This window comes from Dasypus novemcinctus, chromosome 16 (genome assembly GCF_030445035.2).
Source record: "Dasypus novemcinctus isolate mDasNov1 chromosome 16, mDasNov1.1.hap2, whole genome shotgun sequence".
Classification (NCBI taxonomy): Eukaryota; Metazoa; Chordata; class Mammalia; order Cingulata; family Dasypodidae; genus Dasypus; species Dasypus novemcinctus.
In genome coordinates, this window is record NC_080688.1 from 53,413,091 (window position 1) to 53,428,945 (window position 15,855).

Consider the following 15,855-nt stretch of genomic DNA (forward strand, 5'->3'; position numbering starts at 1 on the left):
ATATGTTTGTGCATATGTGTATCTGTACGTTTCCATCTCTGAGTGTGTTTCTATGTATGTTTTTGAATGTGTATCTGGAGTGAATCTATATATGCATGTGTGTCGTGTATGTGTGTATCTGTGAGTCTGTGTGTTATCTCTGTGTGTCTGTTAGTGTGTACACATCTTTGTGTATGAAGACGTGTTCTTAGGTCCTCCATAAAACAGTGTGGAATGATTTAAAAGAACATTGCCACGTCACAGGGCTTCAGGGTTCCCATCTGCAAAATGAAGGAGATGAGAGAGAAGACCTTTTTTATTTACTCCCAGAAAAGGAGTGTGCAACTGTGGAAAGGGGGTATACTTGAGAACATGAGCAATTTGGGTGCAAATTCTGGCTCCGCATCTCCCTAGCAGGTCACTGGCTGAGTCACTGCTTGCAGAGCTTCCGTTCTTCAGGATTAAAAGGGCTCATCGACAGCTCGGTTGCAATTTTGTCATGAGGATTCGATGAGATGTTCAAGTGAGAGTCCCAGGGTGTGTGTGCATAGTCAGTGCTTCGCCAGCACCCCCACCTTTCTTGAGCCCTAACGTCATGCCGTGCGTCCTCCATCGCAGTGTGTAGGACTGTCAGAGCTGCTCACGGTCTGATGAGGGTGTTGGCACTTAATAAGCAACAGTGCCCCTGGGGACGCTAACGTTTACAGAGCGGTTTCCATTCTAGCCGCTCGTTCGATCAATCCTGCAATGCCTGACCTCTTGGTCTGTGGAGCAGGTATCATCACGGTGAGGTGAGAGGGAAGGTTCGGGTCACCGGGCCGCTGGGAAGCTCAGGGCAGGGCTGGGCAGGACCCGGGGTCCATGCCGGGTGCAGCATGTGGCGGTTGCACCTGCGTCTCCTCAGCAGACAAGGGCCAGGGCCTGGATGCCGACCTGCTGGGCACAGACTTGAAGAGCCTGGACCCCAGCCTGCTTCGGAGGGCCAGGAGAATCCAGGTGCCCAACCTGCTGGGTGCAGACGCAAAGAGCCTGTCCACGACCCCCAGACGCGGAGCCAGGCCGTTCACGGGGCAGGCTCGTGGCGTTGGTGCTCGGCATGGGAATCAGAGGCACGAATGGAGAAGTGGAACCCGCTGCTCCCCACCCTGCAGCGGCCGACGGTGTCGTGGACACCCCAAGCCAAATTCTTTCGCCTCATCGCCTACCTTATTTACGGGACTTGACTCTCGGTGATGTTTACCCATTTCCCAAAATCCAAACCACTATACAACAGCGTGGCTTGGCTGGCAGAGAGTGGGGGTGACGATGGTCTCACGGTTGTGAGTGGACCCAGGCTTCCCAGGAGAGGCCTTGGTGGAGGGTCCGTTCAGGTCCACATTTAACTCTGGGCAGGTTTTCCTTAAATCGTGGCTGCCCCTTGGCCAGGGGCTGCCCCTTGGCCAGGCCCCAGGAACCCACCTGCCTCGTCTGACTCGGGTGTACCTCCTTCCCCAGCTGTCGGTGGCAGCCTGAGCCTGAGCTGTTCTGATGTGTCCCTGCAGGATCTGACCAGGCTTTCATTTTCCTTCATGGTCCCTTTTCCATTTTTCTTATAAAAAAGATACCAACCACATTTGGTTGCAATGGGGATAAAAAGAATATACAAGAAGGTGCTTTAAAGACTAAAATGCTGTATAAATATAAGGCATACTATAAAATAAATACAATATGTAATTTAATATCTATATTACAATACAGAGGACACACAGCGTGACTTTAAATGATTGGAACATTTTTGCACATAAGCTATCCATGTGCGGTGTAACCTATCGATCACTTGGTATATAATGTGCTTTATACTCTATACTGTGTTCCATGGGATTATATAATAATTGTATGACATATTGTATTCCCAGCACAGAGAAAAGCAGAATCAAAATCAGTCAACATTAGGCTATTTTGGCATTCAAAACACAAGCCCCAGATTTGTGACTTTAGCAGCTGAAGCTGAGAGGAAGGAAACTAAAAATACTAATGGGAAGACGTCTCCATACACCAGCAATGTGGCCCACTGGGTGGGATTGTGGGGAAAGCAGAAACCCCAGGAAGAGGTTTGGGGAAGGGGACCGGCAGGGAGGAGGGCCCCTGGCCGAGGCGGAGGAGTAGAGCTCGGCAGTGATTGTTCCTACTATTTATGAAGCCAGCTGAGGAGCTATAGGGCTTGCCGTGGCCCCCGTGTCTGCTGATTAGCTGGAGATTATATTGATGATGTAATAAAAATTCACTTTGTCTATTAAGTTTCACCAGGACAATCAGGGAGAGATTAGATAAAAATCAGAGGAAATGAATAATGGGATGGAGGAGGAAGCCACGAGCTTCCTTCCCTGCCATGATCCCTGCCTCTCTCCCCTTACCCTGCCCAAGGGGGCATGAATGAGGGGGGTGGCCTCTAGCCCAGGCCCCGGGCGAAGCGGAGCTGGGAACTTCTCCTGAGCTGGGTGCTCTCAGGGAGGACTCAGCGCTCCAGATACGGCGTTGGTTTAAGTTTACCGACCATGTTTAATATTTAATGAAACCTCTGGCACAGCAGCCTCCCTGCTGGAGCTGGGCGGAGTGATTATTCCCTTACCCGCCTGGACCCCTCACTGTGGCAGCGTGGGGGGCCGAGTTCCGAGCAGGCCATGTGGCTTTGGGCCACGCGGGCCTGAGCTGCCCACGAGTAGCCAGAGGCCACCCTGCCGCACTGTGTCTCCCCCTGGCCTGGCCTGAGCCCTGAGATTTCCCTGATTAGAGATGTTTCTTTGGGTTAAGGCGTGGGTTCTAAAGGGTCCCAATGAAAAGGCACATGTCACCACAGGCGGTAACACATTCATGTCCTTTAGCTGCCAGGGGACACATGCGTCGACTTTGGTTCGTCAGAAAACCAAGGGCCAGGTCTTTGTAAGGCTAGGAAAAGTAGATCCCTTTTGGTGGGGACCCATTGTCAAGAGGAGGCTGGGATAGGCTGGATGTGCAGGGACCTAGTTGACTGGGTCAGGACTGGGCCGCAGTGGAAGCTGGACGGAGGAGGTGGGAGGGTGCTGCAAGCCCCCTGGGATTGAGTTCTGCATCCCTGCCGGGGCAGAGTTCTGCAGTTACCCTGGAACTCAGTTTATCCTACTCCTCCCCTGAGAAATCCTGGGGTAGGGAAGCAGCCTCCAAATGTCTGTGGAGGGCCGCCAAGAGGGCAGTCTTGCTCCCCTAAAGAGCAGGCTGCAAATGCTCCAAAGTCACCCCATTTCTCACCACTCCACTGGGCTGACCAGATGCCCTGGGCACCCCTGACCACATGTGTTCTCCACACTGGGAGCAGTTTCTGCCAGGATCATTCCAGCTCCAAGACTCATGTCACCCCAGGCAACCCCGTGTCCTGCTTCACCAGCACGGCTTGGCTGCCGTCCAGCTATTCCTAAGCCGGGGACAGGCACAGGGGCTAAGGGCACCAGAGGATCCCAACCTCCCGAACTCTGGGGTGTATGGCCAGGGACATTCAGCTGAGTGAGCCTGTGGGGACCAATGCCTGCCTCGGTGACAGGGAATGTGGCCACACGTTTAAATATGCCATGAGTAAGTTCTCAGCCCAAGTGGGCCGGAGCTGGAACAGCTGAAGGACACTGCAGCCCCAGGCAGGTGAGAACAGCCCTTTCAGGTTCTAGGTGTATAGTAACTGACTTCCTTGGAGCTATTTGCAGCCCAGTTCTCCCTACCCTCAACCCCTACCCATTCTCCACAGCCTGGCTGTCGGTGAGTCCAGATTTATTCAAAATTAGAAAGTCCTTCGTCCACCCTCCCGAGAATGAGACTTCATTGCAGTGGGACAGAAACAAAACAAAACACTCAAAACTGTCAGCTCTCCAGCCTTGGCCTATGCTGTCCCTCTACCTGGAAATCTGGTGACAAGCTCCCCGCCTCCTGGGCAGGAAACCCGAACCCCTATACTGGTGGGTTTCCTGCCCTTAACACATCCAGGTATTTCGTAGAGGTGAGGGTGGATCCCTGAGCTTCGAGGAGAGGGCTTGGCACTCAAGGCACCTGAGATGAACCTGAATCTGGTCCTCTCTTCGCTGCCCGACCTGCGGAGCTTCCTAGTGGGGGGCATGGCGTGGGTGCCCCAGCAGAACAGAAGGCTCCCCATGCTCCCTGCTCAGCAGAATCTTGCCTCTGCCCCATGGGGTGAGATGGGCCCCCTCCCCAGGCGGGGAACAGAACGGAGCTGGGAAGGGCTGTGGGTGTCCCAGAGGCCCACGGCACACTCCGTCCGTCTGTGTGGGCTCATCATAGGTTCAGGTCAGAACATTCAGACTTAACGTTTTATGGAGAAACTAAGGGGGAAACAAACCAAGACCTCGGAGGTGGCGAGATGAGCAGGAGGGGCAGGACGGGGCACCGGCCCTGAAGGGCCTCGTGGCCAGTCTGCCCCGTGGCCGCTCACCTCAGCCCAGACTTGCTGTTCCTGCCTGAGACCCTCACAGCCCCTTGACCCGTCCTCTACTCTCCCCTTGCTGCTCCCCAGGACCCAGGTCTTGCCCTTTATTCCCCGTGGCAAGGAGATGGATTTTCAAACTTGCCCGACAGAATCCCAATAGTATTTATGATGACATGACTATAACAATTTACGTATTGAGATGGTCAAGATGAGTTAAAAAGGAAGGCCTTAATTTTCAATAAAAATACTTAAATAAAAATAAAAAATTGAAAAGAGAATGAAGCCTGAAAATAAACAAGAGAGACAGGTCTCCTCTCCGTTGGAAGAGGGTGGTGGGTGCTGCCAGGCCACTGATTCCTCAGTCCACCTCCGGGTCCCAGGCATTTCATCAGGCAGAGACGCTGCGTGTGGCTGGAGGGAGCATTTGGAGACCCCTTTGCTGAAGCTGGGGGGGACACAGCCATTTGGGGTTGCACCCCCAGGCCTAAGTACGGAAAATACTCTGTGCTACACTGTGGACGATAGCTATTAATTTTTGAAATGAAACAAAACTCACACGCTACGGAAACAAACACGTTCTCTGGATTTTCCCGTTCTCCTCTCTTGCTTGGCCGGTGCCCGGGGCGCAGGCTGGACTCGCCCGTGGAGGGGCCCCGCGTGGCCCCTGCGCGGGCTTTGCAGAGCTCCCGCGCGCGGGAGCGGCCTGCCGGCACCCTGTGGCCTGGCGCCCTGGGTGAGGAGCGGTGCGGCGGTGTGTCTGTCCGTTCCTGCTCCCGGCCCCGCGGGACTGCCGCGGGAGAGGCAGCTTCGGTTTCAGGGGCCCCGGCCGTCGGGCGCCGGCCAGTTCTCCCTCTCGCCATCAGAGGGCGGCCGCATCTGGAGGAGAAGCGACCCCACGGCCGCACACAGTTTGGGGGCCCCTCCCCGATGTGGGAAAAAAAAGGGTCTAAAGGAGCGGCCTCGCCTCTGGGCCCGTTGCGGCTCTCCTTGGAGGCCCCCAGGCCCCAGCCTTGGGGTAGAAGGGGGCCGGGGCACTCCGGAGCGAGCACGGCCCCTGGCGCCAGGACCCGCCCTCCCCATACGCCCTCTGCGGCGCAAGCCCCCAGCTCTGGGAACCGGCGGACACGGCCCCGGGGCTGGGCTCGGCGGGCAGGGCTGGGCCTCGCGCACGGGGCAGGCGGCTGCGGAGGCCCGCGCTGGCCGCGGGCCGGGTGTGAGCAGCGGGGCGGGGGCCTGAGTGTGCACGCGACCCTCGCTGGCTCCGTGGCGGCCAGGGGGACGGCGGGGAGCGGGAACGGGAAAGGTCTACTGGTGCCGGAGCGTTCCTTTTTGCGAAGGGGTGCAGCGGACCCCAAGAAGTCCATTTCCCCTCCCATCCACAGGCACCGTGTACAATCAAAGGCATCTTCCCCTGCCCCTGAGCAGCCCTCCACCACCCCTCCTCCGAGCCGACCACCATGGGGCCTGGCCTCTAGTCTGACTCGGTTCCTGCTTCCTTGAGGACAGGCTTGGGGAACCAGGGAGAAGGAATGTACAAAAAGGGGATTGGGGCTTTGGCCCTCCCCGACACACCTCCCTCCTTCTCTCCCTCTCCAAAGGGTTGCAGACCACTGGGATTCTCGCCTTTTCACCCTTTTAGCTGTGACCCAGTGCTGCCAAGAATGGTCAGGAACACCCTGAGCCAGGTGTATGGAGGGCGCGGCCCAGCACTCACTGCGCCCGGAGGTGAGTGCCGCTGAGAAACAGCTTTCCAAAGGGAGACTTCGGATGCAGCCCCGTCAGCAGTGCTGGTGGGGCGGGACTCAGAGCCCCTGGCCCCGCTGGTCCCCAAGAGCTCAATCACCATGACTGACTTGATTGGGTACCTTTCCTCCCAGGTCCCCCAAGCTGCAGAGTCCACCCTGGCATCTTCTGGGGCCAATATCCCCCCACTTAAGAGAGTGTTGCTTCAGACTCATGCCCCTTCCCCTTCACGAGTTAGATCTGGTAACCGAGCAGGTGCAAGGATATTCTTTGTGCCTCATCCGGTGAGACCAAGCCAAGCCAAGTATTGATTGGACAGAGAGATATGGATATGTTGGATGGATAATGGTTAAGGAATCCTATTTCTTTCTTTTCCTGTTCACCCTGATGGAAAGCAGAGGCCAGATGAGGGGAGAATGTTCTCACTAGTCACCCAGGGACACCTCCATTCTCCTTGGTCTCCTTCCAGGAGTTGAAGACCATAAACCCCCTGGGAGCAAGGTTCCCCCACTCCCCTCATGGCAAGCACTCCCAACATTTTCGCCTCTCCGTGTATTCTTAGAACCAGTCAATATGATTAATTTTACATGGGCATAATTTCCTGCTATTGCTGCATAGTCCTTCTCCCAGCCTTGCCCATCAGCAGCGACAAGATACAGTTTCTGGTTATATTGGTGAACCAAGATATTGATATTATTAATAATGGATATCTATATGCTGACCTTTGTCCACACAACTGAATCACTCTGGGCTGGCTGTCACATTTCTTTAAGAGGTATTGATAAGCCCATTACTGGAAGGGCATGTACAACCTGAGGTATTTGCTTTTCACTCACCTTCAAGCATCTCCTGTGAAAATCTACCTTTATTGGGTGAGCTAGTGTGGCTGCATTAGTGTGTGCAAGAGAACATTGGTATGCATGCGCTTGTGGCGAGGGTATGTGTGCATGTGCATGTGTGTACATGTACTTGTATATGAGTGTGCATATGAGCATGTGAATGAGTGCATATGAGTGCCTGTGTGAATGTGTGTGAGTCTGTCTTGAATACCGGCCCTTTTAGAGCTGATCAAATAGTCAATTAGAGCATTATAAGGAGGTAGCAGAATCAGAGTTCCTACAAATACACTGTGATGTAGTGTTTGATCTTTGGATGCCTCTTGTCTCCCAGGACTTGAGCGAGGAGGCTTGGCTTTATAAGGATATTATTAGGTTGATGCTTCGTTCTCTCAATTTACCTGCCAGGCAAGAGACAGCCGTCACTGGAAGCAGTCTTGCCAGAGCCAGCCTCTGGCAGTGCACTGAAGGCTATGCAGCAGGGTGGACGTTGAGGGCAAGCTGCTCCCATCCTCAGTCTGTTTATCTGTGCAGTGGCAGCAATTAATCCAGCTCTCAACTCAGCCTCTCAGCCTTCTGCACCAAAACTCCCGAACACAGGAATGCCTGGCATACCTCGAGCTCTTGTTTATGACACAGTGAAGGTGTGGCCCATTGCCTGTTAGAAGGCAATGGGTTGTGCAGTTCCATTATAGAACGCATGCTTCGTGTGCTCGTGTGTGTGTGTGTGCATGTGTGCAGGCACACACACCTCTTTGCTACATATCTGTGTGGCTGCTGTCACTCCTTCCTGAGTGGACAGTGGTGTCAGGACAGCTGTCGCGCACTGATTCTACCAACTCAGTCCACAGTGAGTCGTTCTTGTGTAGACCCAGGCATGTTCTCTTGTTGGGGGTGCCCCCTCGCTTGTCCCTGTGAAGGCAAGCCAGCTAGCTAGAGAGATCTTTTGGATCCTCAGACATAGCGTATGAATAAACCAGACATGGATTAATTAGGTGTGACTGCATCATTAAATTAGAATAATGAACAAACAGCCACGTATGGCATTCAAATCTGTCTTGAACGACTCCAAGGGTTGCTTTCAAGTAAGTCACCTGTCAGTTTGTAGGTTTGGGGGCCTCTGTAGAGGGAGGTGCCTGTCATATCTTAAGAAGTGGATTCTTTAGGCACTTCCTACCCCAGGCAAGGCGCATCCTTCAAAGGCACCCAGACTCCACAACCGAATCCAAACAATGACTTGGTTCGATACAGCATCATCTATGCACGCTTCAGCTGCGAGCATTTCTCAGAGTGAAATACGACAGTAGCACAGGTGCTCAAGAGACAGGAGGGAGAAGTTAAGAGGTGTGGGCAGCGGATGTGAAATGTATCGATCCCATAATATTTATGTGGATGTGCACATCGTCACTTGCGCAGGCGTACACACACACACACACAAACACGCATCTTTTGCATTTCCATGAACACACGGACACTCCCCATCTCAGTCAGATAGGTTTGAAGGTGAAACAAATCTCAGTTGTGTAATTTTAGAAACAGCTGCAGAATGCCAGCCCCTTGTCCGTGGACAACACCCCTCATCATCCCTGCCAGAGCACAGAGTACTTGCGCAGCCACAACTGTCTTTAACAAAGAGGAAGAAGTCAACAGCTAAGAGGAAAGAAAATGAGAAGCTCGCTTGCCTCACTGGCCAGCTGTGGGATAGCCTAAAGCATCGGAGGCTTTGTTAGTAGAATCTGTTAAGTATCTAGAAACCTTTGATCTGAAGCTGCTTTTAACAAAGGTGATAATTAATTAAAGCGGAGCCTATTGCAATAAAGTTACATCGTGGTTAGTTTATACACTGTCCAGAGCTGGCCTTCAGAAGTCTCTGTCAATTAAACTCTTTTTGGGGGCCAACTCATTATTAATTTTTCCCCCTGGCCTTTGATCGATATTTTGACTGTTCTGTCCTCACAGAATGAGAACTAGGTCCGTCTCCAAGAGGGCACCCATTTATTTACATCTTGCAGATGGCCACGTAAGATTTGTTCCTGAGCTGAGCGGTGCCGTTTGAGAGCCACGATCAACTCATGTTGGAGGGGAGATACAAGGAAGGATAAGAGAAATTGAACATTAAGCAAGCAGAGGGGAGAATCCCTGCAAATGACAGTTCCTGAAACAACCCCTTCTACTCTGATCGAGGCTCAGGCAATTACTCTGAGCCTTCTCACCTGGCTTCCAAGTCTGGAAGCTAGTGGCCTGTTGGCTCCAGGGCTCCTGTGGATAGGGCTGTGACTGTGGTTCTGGCTCTGTAGTCACTCTGGGGTCAGTGGGAATTTAGGATGTGGAGGTGGGAAGTCCTTAGGGTAGGCACATCAACTCTGGAAACTCCTCTGCTACCATCTCCACCCCTGACCCTGTCTTTCTACCTTGACATCTTTAACTGCTCCTCTCCACCCCTGCCAACATTGCCAAATGTGACATCTATCTCCCTTTTCAGGCCCCACTTTCTGGTGTGGGTGGGTATCTTAAATCACAAGGAGAAGAGGTAAAAAGACGGAGAGGAAGAATGATGATAAAAGGACTACAGCTAAGTTGAAGGGCTCAGTTCTCCCCCAGACTATTTGGGCAGGACTAGATGCTTCCTGAAATTCTTAGAGAGACAGTGGATTTAAAGGCCTGTAGAAAAGGCAGAGGCAAAGGGGATGAAAGTACTTCTTTTGTTGTTGAGAGCCCCAAAGGATAGCAGCCGGGTCCTTGCTATGCCCGGGCTGGGTTTAGGGAAAATGCAGCCCTCTGCTCGAAAGGCCTGGTTTGACTGAGCTGGGCAAATCTTGTGTAGTAGGAAAGGCTGTGGGTGGTGGGAATGATTTCTGCAGAGTGCTTGGCTCTGTGGTTGGCCACCAAGATCCCAGATGGAAGGGCACTTCTAGAAGAAGTCAATGGGTGAACAGAGGTAAGCCACCTTCAAAGGGTGATGGTGATGGTGGTGATGGTGGTGACAGAACCCTCCCCTAAACCTGAACCTCTGGGTGGGGATATGGGACCAGATAAACAAGAGCTTGCCTCCACCCTGGATCTTAGATCACTGACAAATCCAAGCCATTCATTCCAAGGTAGAGCATGTGTGCAATAATGAGAAGTCATTCTCCCCAGATTCTCTCCTTCCCCTGTCACCCTTCTTTCTTATCCTGCATCAAGCCTTGCAAGATGAAACCGCTCTTATCACCATCTCTGCACCACTTGCATTTGTCATCTCTCTCCTGCCCACTCACATACACCCAATTTCACACACACATGCTCACAACACAGGCTGCCATGTCTTCCTGTGCCCAACCCTCTGGGACCCAAGGATACACAGAGGTTTTCACACTCTCTAGCTTTTCTCCGCTTGTCACATGGGATTTCCCTTCCAAATTCAGGAGCCGCTGCCATTTCAGCCACAATCACCCAGTGCTACCAGCTACGAGGCAGCATTTTAGCCTTACAACTTTTAGTTCTCCCTTTATTCTGCCTCCAAAGAGGACCTCATTCTGTGTTGCATCTCCCTCTCTTCTGTAGGATCCCCACCAAAATTCTCTTCGGCTGAGAGTGCCCTTTGGTCAGTTTGGAAACTGCCCATCTCCTGATGACATGGAGGTGTGAGCTGTGCAGTAATTTCTCCAAATCCATCGGAGGAGAGTGAGACAAGCTCATTTCTCAACCAAGGAGGTGCTGTCTTGGATATCTCCTTAGGCATCACTCAGAAGCCCCTCTCCCCTCAAGTAATTTGTAATAATGACAATGCTGCTGCTGCTAATAATAATAGTGGTGGCCACATTGAAGTCATTGGAGTGTGGTGAGATCACTGGACGTTCAGAATGCCCACTGGAAGCCAGCTTTCAAGCCCTTGGGGAGCTTTACAGTATGCCGTATGGGGTCCATATTTATGGCTTGCATTTTTGTAATTTTTTTCTTTGAGTTGCTTTCAAGTTATTCTTCACTCTAGAGAAGCTTTAGTTTTTATTTTGGTTTGTGTTCTGGAAGCCACAAACATCCAGACAACTGGAGCAGGTGATGGAGAGAGAGAAGGTATGCCAAGGGGGTTTTTTCAACTCAATCTAGAATTCCCATTAAAGCTAGGGGGGTGGGGGGAGAAGAGTGTTAACACATCCCTGTGGAATTGCAGTGAAATCTAGGCCAGCTCTGGTTCCCACACGAGTGGGATGTGCTTAGTCATGCCTGCACATGGATGTTTATACGTGCACGTGTGCGTATTATTTGTCTGTGTGTGTTGAGGAAATCTGTTTAAAAGATAAGTGAAATCATGCACAACAGCAAGTAACTACCAGTCTTTTAAATGAACCAATCATTTCCCAATATTTTTTCCTTGGTCTTAAATACAATATTTATTAGAATTAATTTTTCTAAAAAAAATATTTTTCTTATTTTCCCATTATGGCAATCTCATTTTCATGATCCCTTTCTCACAAGGCAAATCTTTATTTCAAAAACCATAGGTGAGTACCCAGCCATTCTATCAACTGCTTTCCCTGGACAGAACTGAATTTTTATTTTTCCAAGTAATTTTTTTAAAAGTTCATCTTAATTGAACTGGTGCCCAGGCTGATACTCCAGTTTCACCTGTCTCTTAGACTCCTGAAAACAGAAATCAGGCAGAGCCTCGCTAGCTTTAATTCACCTATCTACCGGAAAAAAACAACGAGCCATCTCGGCTAAAATTAAGCGGTGGAAACTCGATGTTTTGAGAATTGTCACATCTTAAATGCAAATACAAGGCAGGATTTTTATGGAGATAGACAAATCACCAAACTGTAATCACAATCCTTGTCCTTCCCCTTTCTCACAGCTGCACCCCAAATCAAGGGGCTTCAGGCATTTCTTACTCAGATACCGTTGAAATGTGAGGTGGGGCATCTGGCAGTGGGTATATTCTTTAAAGATATACTCTCTGGACCTCATTCCATAGAAGGTTCTGTTACTGTCTCCCCACCCTCCTGCTGTACATAGTATGAAAGTAAGAGGGGCTCAAGTCCCTGCAGCTGTGGCTCCGGGTTTGGGAGCCCCCGGGCTGCCGATAGAGTAGATTTTCCTCCGTGCAGAAGGAAAAATCTCAATGCAGAGTGGTTCCCAGGCACAGAGCAGTTCTGACTGGATAACAAGAGGGAACGTGATGTAGACCTGGCTGTTTAGATTAAAATGCATCGCAGGCTTCGGGAACAAGCCCACATCAGTAGTAACGGCTATTGAAACCTTTGAGGACAGCCCTATGTTTAGATTACATTAATTTATAAATATTATACTAAATACCACTTAAATTGGACTTAAGTGACTTCAAAGATAATGCTTTATAATATGGCTATCCAGAGAGCACTAGTCTTTATGTGTCCCAGTAACTCAGTCTTTGCTGCCTCCCATCCTTCTAGACAAGACCAAAGTTATGAATGGATTGCCAGCTTGTTCCTGTGTGATCTACGAACTGTGTATGTGTGCATGGGTGTGTGTGTTTATACACCTGCATTCACAGCCTCTATTTGTTCTCCAGGAAATAAAAAGGAGAAAAGAAAAATAAATAAAAAGTAAGAAAAGGGAAAAATCAGATAGTGGGTAGACGTGTTCCCTTCTCCAAGGGAGAAAAAAAGCCTACAAGCAGGGACAAAATTGGTCCCCAGCTCACTTATGCCACTACTCTGGGAGTTTCCTCTCTCCTCTTTAATCAATAGTACAATGACTTTCTCTTTGGAGCCTGGAAAAGCAATCTTTCCCAAAGTGCTTCTAATGGGGGAGACAAGAAGACTCGGAGTTAGCCGGGAGTTAGCTGGGTTTTCTTCTTTGGGTGTTGTTTCTTCACATTTTAAATTGAGTTTTTTTCCCCTTTTCCTTTATCTCCCTGCTAGTACCAGACCTCCTACCCCCAATTGCTTTCTGGTCTCTAGGGGGTGAATTTACCTTTACAGTAATTACCCCAGTCCACAGCTGCTATTTGCTGCCTTCCCAGTCCAACAGCCTTTCTCTGCTCTGTCTGGGTTAGCTCCACAACACTCACCCACTCCCTCCTCCCCAGACTCCCAATTTGACTGGAGTAATTGCCTTTTAAGGTTCACTCTACGCATGGCAGGTATTCCATTAACCCTTAGAACTCCTTCCTTCTTTAGTTCCCTGAAATGGCAGGTGGCCAATAGATAGAAACCCACTTGGAATCTCATGTATTTAATTTAATTTATATGTATTTTTCTATTTTTTTTCCAGTAACATACATATGCCATCCACACTGGAGACCAGTTCCATGTCATGTCTCTCCATTTTATCCCAGTATGACTCATTACAAGTTAGAAATTCAAGAGGGGGATAAATATGCTCTGAAACCAGGCTGAACAAAGGCAAGTTTCTTTCCCTAGCCTCATGTTGTCAATTTAGAAATGGGGAAAATCTAGATGCTAAATGTAACCCTCATTTCTCAAACCTCATCATGCTTTTTGACTTAACAGTAATTAATCACCAATGGCAAGCGAGTAATTTTTTAAGGTGGCCAGAGGCTTATTTTATCAGGATTAGCTAATAAATCAGGCAGCATCACTGAAGCAGGAGTTGAAACTCTTTTCAGACTGAATAAACCAGACCTCAGAAACTGTCTCATTTATTCAGCTCTCCTAGAGCTTCTAGGTGCTGTTAGGGATATTGTGGTCCAACCCCACTCTATAAAAATCAGTGGAATGGAGAGGCAGGAAGTTTCATAGGGGAAAATATATGCTTAGGCTCTGAAGGGAGCTGCGACAACGAGGCACTCAGCATGCCAGAGCCAGTGGGCCTGCCTGCCACTGACTGAATTATTTACAAAATGAAGTTTTACTTGTTCTAGGAATTCTGGCCGGGTATGTAGTCTCTCTCACACATACCCACATTTACCACTATCTATATCAAAACCTCTTCTACCTTTCTTTCTTGATGTAAATGATAATTCCATTTCTTTGCTATAATATGAGAGAGCCCAAATTACACCAGAAAAAGTGATGATATCAGCAAGGGATTATGAGGGGAAAAAACCCAAGGATTATGGCTAAAGTTTATCTTCGTTTGAAGTAAAGAAACAAACAAGGTGCTCCAATCCAGATTCCATTTGATGCCCAGCTCATCACAACTGTCTTTTTCCTCTTGTGGGTTCTGATTGTTTTTTAACTTTAAAATCTAAAATCACCAGAAAAACTGATGATTATGATCAGACAAAGAATTCTCCTCCTATGTCTTTTTATTTTTATTATTACTATTTTTAAAACTGGGGGTATTTTAAAAAAGACAAAGGTTCCATACAAATCTGGCTTAGCTTCTAGGGAGCTTAACTGGAAAGGGAAAACTACAAAGATCTGGTTGACTTGAGAGGGAGGGGGAAAAAAGAAAGGAAACAAATATTATTTTGAAGACTCCTTCCCTATTTCACCTTTCCAATCTCTCTTCTGAACAGACAGACATTTTCTCCATATTGGATAAAGGTTGGATTCTTTCTCTATTCCAGCCCCCACCCTCACCCCACCCCATCAAACCCAGTATATTTCCATTCTGCTGTGTTTTTGTGCTACTCAACATGCCATTAACTTTAAGATTTACTCCTCAGCAGGCAAGCTGGAAGATGCTAAAGCCAATAAAAACTGCTCTCTGGGACTCCAACTATGAAGAGTTTGGAGCTCTGTTTAGTATTCGGATGAAGGGAGGGCTGGAGAAGGAGGGAGGTTGTGATAGTGAAAACTGCTGCTGCTTAGAGAGCCAGACAGCTCTGCGCTCTGCACCTAATGTGCTGGAAGATCAGCTCTGTTCATAGCCCATTTGTGGCCAAGGATGAGGCTGCTCTCTGTGTGAGGATGGGTGTGCATGTATGTATGTGTTTTCATCTTTAAAACCACCAGCTCTAACACAGCATCTTCGGTGGCACTCCACACCACTGTTTATTAAAAACAGAATGTCCATACACATCTCCTACAACTTCCTCAGCCCAGTGCTCCTTCTCTGCCTGGCGATCAATCTCTCTCAGAAGGCATTTAACTTGCCCACACAGCTCTAGCACCGATTAATCCCCGCTGCACATCCTATATATTACTGTTAGGGAGCAGAGAACTGGGCTAATTTCGTCACCCACCAGCCACCCACACACATTCTACAACCGAACACGTTTGGGCTCTGCCTTAAAGATAATAAAACAAGGAGAAAACAGGAAGGCCTCAGACAATTCACAGACCACTTTCCTAAAAAGTTGCTGGGTTTTAATTCTTTGATTATTCTACCTCCCCCTCCCCCAAGCACTCACTAGCAATGATCGCTTCAAGGGAGAGAAAAAAATGTACTATAAAGCTCACTGCATAGTGAGTTCAGGATAAATTAGGGTACACCCTTCAAATTGCTTATTTTGTACACACAAATTCTTTTCCAAAGCCCCGCTTTCCTGGGCAGGAGACCAGAGAGGCTTCTCTAACCCCCACTCCACCCAGGGGGTGGCTGATTCCTTGCTAATTCTTGGTTTGGGTTTTGTCACTTTTTCCTTCAACACCCAACGCTTCCCCCAATCCCTCCCCTCCAGCCAGATTATCGAGGCACAGAGATCGCCAGGAAGAGTTTACTGCTAAATTGATAGCTGAATTAAAATATCCTTTCGAATTTATCGCCTGTCTCCCTTTTAGACGGCTGCTCTCCTGCTACTCTGGCCCGAGCAGAGGAAGAGACCATTGCCCCTTCGTTATTTCAGCACCACGCCGATGGACAGCACCGTAGGTACTCGGCCAGCCGAGTGCCCGCCAGTCCGCTCAGTGTCCCGGGCTCGACCGGTGCAGCGGTCCCCATCCCAATCTTTCAAGTCGCTGTACCCACAAACCCCAAGCTCTGTTT

The 15,855-nt window shown here is 49.6% G+C and overlaps 1 protein-coding gene across 50 annotated transcripts in view; it reads right to left on the minus strand.

Annotated features, from left to right (window-relative positions):
• CELF4 (CUGBP Elav-like family member 4) overlaps window positions 1-15,855 on the minus strand; it is a 293,897-nt gene that overhangs the window by 277,153 nt on the left and 889 nt on the right. The window lies entirely within an intron of this gene.